A 5,488-nucleotide genomic window follows, 5' to 3' on the forward strand; every position below is an offset into this window, starting at 1 on the left:
ATATTTATTTGCGCCGAAGCGCTCGCTTCCTTGATTAGTCCAAAGCACTCTCTTGAAATATTAGCTTTCATTTTGTTGTTCGGTTCACTACACTTTTCACGAGATCGTCTTGCCCTTGAACAATTTTCATTCCTCGACTACGGGATTGCGGACCGCGAGGGCAGTTCATTATAGCGATATTTTAAAAGTGTAAGCACTCGTTTCAGTGATTAGGCCTAAGCACTATTGTAAATTTTTAGCTTTCATTTTACGTTTCGAGGAAAGCAGTCGTTTGCTGATTACGCCTAAGCGCTCCTTTCAGTGATTACGCCTATTAGCACTCTCTGCTTTAATTGTGCTTTACCTTGTTGGCGATTGTGGCAAAATTGTCATTTTCGCCATATTTGCCAAATTCGCCAACATTTTCTCTTTTTTGCCATTTTTGATTGTTGCGTGCATTTCTAGACATATCTCCGATGACTTCGGTGGTTCATTGACATTGCAAGCGCACACCGAGCCGGAAGTTCGGGGAACAAGTTCTTGCTGGGGTAGTAATAATTTTTTGGGTTTGTTAAACATCCTTCAATGTTGTTTTCACTTGCTTATTTTCATAAATAAATAACATATCCGTTATTCCGAATTAATCACAATTTCAATTAGACTAAAACAAATGGAAGTTTTCATCCACGGAAAGGCTCTCGTTCACGCAGATTATCTTTGTCTTCTACACTGATTTGACTGATCAGCTAATAATTTATTTTTGTCGGAGATTGCGTGAAAAGTGTAGTTGACCGAACCGCAAAATGAAAGCTAACCTTTTGCGAGAGTGCTCACTGGGGCCTAATAACTGAAAGGAGCGCTTTGGCTTAATCAGTAAACGAGTGCTTTCTTCTTCACATAATCTCGTGAAAAGTGTAGTTAACCGAAGCGCAAAGTGAAAGCTAAAGAGCGATACCTGGTTTAGTCAAGTTTTCATCGCCATTTTTAATTCGTTTGGGAAAACGGCGGAACGTTTTAGCTCACTTAAGGTGCTTGGATACGGTCGAGGTATAACGCGGTTACATGGTACTCATGGGGATTTGTTTTTGCTTAAATGAGTTCTTAGTATTTAAACTAGTGAATGGTAATCCGTGAAATCAACCAAGTCTAGTGTGCAGTTTCGACGTTCTGGAACTCACTTAGAGAGTCTGGCTATTCTAGAACTCTAGACATTCTAGAGCCCACAGAGGGTAACATACAACAATTGAGAATTCTAGAACTTATAACTCTAGAACTCGGAACTCTAGAACTGCGAATTTGACTGACCTAGAACTCTAGAACTGGAGCTCTAGTACTTTAATCAGAACTTTAGAAGTTTGCACATACGACCATTTTACTAGAGCGGTTCTAGAATGATAAAGAACTTTCTATAGAGCTCCTCAAACTAGAGCAGTTCTAGAATGCTATATATAGAACTTTCTAATGTCATAACCTTGACCATTCTATATTTCACATATAATCAATATAGAGCTGTTCTAACTAGAACAGTTCCAGAATGCTATAGAAGTTTCTAATGTCTTATGGAATTAATCACATTTTCAATTAGAAAAACAAATGAAAGTTTTCATCCAGGGAAAGGCTCTCGTTCACGCAGATTATCTTTGTCTTCGTCACTGAAATCAGTGGATTTGACTGAAAGCTAATAATTTATTGTTGTCGGAGATTGGATGACAAGAATTTCTGTCGCAATCGGAAATTCAATGACCTGGATTTGTGAAAATCTCGTTCAGCTTCATGCTTTAAAGAACGAGGTATAGTGCGGAGCGCAATCTTTCGTGATGTTGACTTTCGCCTCATGTCTTAAAGAACGAGTAATGTTACATGTGTAGGGCGCTTGTATCGCCTCATGGCTTTAAGAACGACGTTTGTTATACCTCCCAACTCAAATACGTTTACTGATTGGAGGAGAACGTGTCACGTGTCATTGGTCAAAACTTCATGACGCCCTAGGGTGAACAAAACTTCATGACACCCTAGGGCAACAACAACTTGAACTTTCGACTCACACGTGATCAGGTCGTGCACCTTTGAAACGGCGGCAAATCTGTACGCCAGCCGACGTCAAGCAAATAATTTTTATCTGTGTATTGTTCTATTTTGAGTTGGAAGGTATAACAAAACACTTAATGACTGGCCCCTCGGGAAACTGTGAGTTTTGTTTCCCCTCGACCTCAATGTTTCCCTCGGCTTCGCCTCGGGGAACATTGAGGGTCTCGGGGAAACAAAACTCACTGTTTCCCTTGGGGCCAGTCATTAAGTGCTTAATATTTCACGTGTAGCGTGTGCTTGTTTCGCGTCACGGCTAAGAGATATTTTCTGTCACGCGCAAACTGACTTCCGAGAGTCCGATTGACTCTTGCCAGGAAGAGCTGTCTCCATCGGATCCGATCGAGTCTGTTTGCCAACTTTTTCAACCCCCCTCGCTCCTGTTAACCCTCACTTCCGGTACCACTGATCAAGCGCCATGCACCCATTTCCGGTTCCGGTCGCGATCGGACTCAATCCGCCTGCGAGTGAAGACAACCCGACTCAGGTCGAGTGTATTGGACATGTATGGAGGGTTTATCAAGTTCAGCGTAAGTTTTGTGTGCAACTACAAATGGGCAAGAAATCTATGAAGCGAGCTCCACCTAAGATGTCAAAATACGAGGGTCCGCCTGCTCGCAGGCAGACCCGCCCGAGTCCTGTGCCATTTAAGTGAACTTTGTGTTTGTTTTTTCCTAGAGAGACCTTTTTCTTATAATGATTGTAAATAGGCGTATTTTTTATCTTATGAATAAAAGAGTCTGTGTTTATCACGAAAAAAAAAGGTCGAAACAGCTGTCCATGGCTGCTAATTGACTGGCTGAAATGGTTGTGCACAGGCGTTGGTTTTGGTGTTAGTGTGTGTCACCTTGCTTTTCTTTGTTGCAACATGTAACACCAACGATTGTCCTGACGGGGTCCTGTTTTACGAGCAGTGCAAGTATTGCGTGTGTGGCTTTGTATTTGCATGTTGATCATCAAAAACTAATTCGGTGACCCTTCATTTTTGTTGATTTAAGTGCTTAGCAGGGTAAGGTAGACCCTCTGCCAAGTTCAAACACGTTTACAGCTATCTTCACAAGTAGACAATTTTAATTAAGGTGCCGGCTCAATGGTCCTTAAGATGGTTGACAAAAATACATTTTCAGATGACTGGTCCATTTTGTCAGCATTTGGGCAAAGAAGTTTAAGTCGCTCTATATCAGAGTACAGATAGCGTTGCCGTGTACAAAGACTACAGAAAAAAAAAACATAACATAACGTAACAGCTTATTAAGGAGGGTTAACATTTAGCTAAAGGAAACATCTTTTTTATCCCATTTAAGTCATTTATAAGGGAACATGGTCGTGCTATTCTTGCCTTATTTCAATGACTGAAAAATGACTTTGTTTGAATGGAGAATGCCACATTTTCTTTACCTAGAGCATTTAAGGCAGGTTTTGTGTTCATCAAAAAAGATGTGATGATGGAGAGGATGAAACTGTTTGCTTTATAAATCGCCGAATAGTGAATACAGACAGACCATACAGCAAAGACACCCTGTGTTGTCCCCCGAACTATTTCGTGTTATCACCCGTTGATAAATAATTTTATGACCATTTTAACACAAACATTAAGCAAAAACACGCCCCCCCCCCCCCTCCCGTGGAAAATGAAAACTTCTCACCCCGTTCCTTGTTTCAATGACCTATTCTGCACTCCCACCCACCCCTCCTACCCAAAGTAGAAAGTATGAAAGTCAAGGCAAGGAAACGGCAATCATGAAATCCGCATATTTTATTCCCACTTAGTTCCTACATTAATTTGATTTTTAAGTTACAGTAGTTTGTTAAGCATTCATTTTCATATTTTTATCCTTGGAAAATGACACGAGGCACTGAATGAAGTCATCTCTAGCTACAGGTCCCGTTTGGACTCTTCTGCCCATTCCTTGTCGCAGTTCATTTCGCGGGCAGCTGCACACAAACTTCGTCGGTCCAGTTGTGGAATCATCTGAGAGAGCGCAAACCACCATTAAATATTATTATTATTATTATTATTATTATTAAAATTATATTTTTTTCATAAATTGACATTTAATTAAATGGAGAAAAATAAGATCGATGCAGCAAAACTGGGTTAGCATTTTCACTTTAGACCGTAAGAAGTTTAAAACCACAAAACACGCATCAATAATTCATGTAATTGAAATCTAAAATCCAGGGGCCTAAAACCACGTAGAGCGGTTTGACTAGTTTTCTCGCGCTTAAAGTTAAGTACATTTTTTAAAATAAAATGAGCCATTTTAAGGTGTTCGTTTCTAACTCTTTGTCTTGGTATGCTTTTAGTTTGTTAAAATATCGTTAGCCCGGATGATATATGATATGGCATAAGCGGTTGAGTTTTAGCTCAAGATTGATAAATGCCTGCCGTTGTTCTTAGATTTGGCTCTTTTTCTATCTATTGATATATTTCTGTGCTTTTGGATTTTTTGCAATGTTGAACTTCAGTTTTACCTTGCTTCTCTTGTATCCGGCCTTCGAGTGGATTCCATCAGTTTCGTGTAGGATCAATGCCAGCATTACTGCTACAACACAAACAATTGCAAACTTGGTTTTCATGGCTTCAGACGTTTATCAGTTATCCCTGCAAGGTTCTGTGAGAAGGGTGCGCTTGTTATGACTTGAGATACTTTGCGCCCTTTATTTATATCATAACCATCACTTGTACAACCTGAACTCATGACAATTTTGTTCATTTAGTTTTTGAATTTGTAATTTAATGTCGTCTTCTGATGACTTTTAAAAGTAAAATTACTGTTTTAACCAGCATCAAGATCAGACTGTGTAAGGAATTAATGTCTCTAATTCGCATACCCAAACCTTAATCATCTCCTTCTACTATGTATGGGGCCACATGTGTGACGCCCGTGTTACAATTTTGTTCAAATTAAATGATCTAAACGATCTAATGTCTGACATAATCGTTCAATCACTCCATTTGCGGTTGGCTTAAGAGCAAAAGACATTTATGAAGCCGATAAATGAATTGTGTGACATCAGCTCCAATCATTCAATCTTCCTTTTCACGAACTCAATGCCAAGGCAACAGGTATTATAATCTTCTAATTAATTGGTGACTCAAAGAAGAACGCCATGAGATGATATGAAAGAAAATTGTTACAACAACATTGCACATGCTTATTGAATTGAGTTTATAAAACTCTTTGCGGTCTAGGGGTGCAGAGCTGGCGCAGTGTTTAGAGCACTCGTTTTTCACCAAAGTGGCCCGGGATCACTTCCCGGATTCGACGTCATTTGTGGGTTGAGTTTATGTACTTATTGACTGAGTGGGAGGGCCGGACGGGAAAATATTTGGCCCGAGGTCATGGCGTATGGACCGAGTGCAGCGAGGTCCGTGCGCCATGACCGTGGGCCAAATATTTTCCTGTCCGGCCCGACCTAA

The 5,488-nt window shown here is 40.2% G+C and overlaps 1 long non-coding RNA gene across 1 annotated transcript; it reads right to left on the minus strand.

Annotated features, from left to right (window-relative positions):
- Window positions 1-3,802: 3,802 nt before the first annotated feature.
- LOC137999198 (uncharacterized) lies at window positions 3,803-4,741 on the minus strand. Its single transcript, XR_011122916.1, has 2 exons — window positions 4,540-4,741; window positions 3,803-4,036 (listed from the first exon to the last, which is right to left on the minus strand). It is a non-coding gene; the product is annotated as an uncharacterized lncRNA (long non-coding RNA).
- Between the last annotated feature and the right edge of the window lie 747 nt (window positions 4,742-5,488).

Source organism: Montipora foliosa, chromosome 4 (genome assembly GCF_036669935.1).
Source record: "Montipora foliosa isolate CH-2021 chromosome 4, ASM3666993v2, whole genome shotgun sequence".
Taxonomy (NCBI): domain Eukaryota; kingdom Metazoa; phylum Cnidaria; class Anthozoa; order Scleractinia; family Acroporidae; genus Montipora; species Montipora foliosa.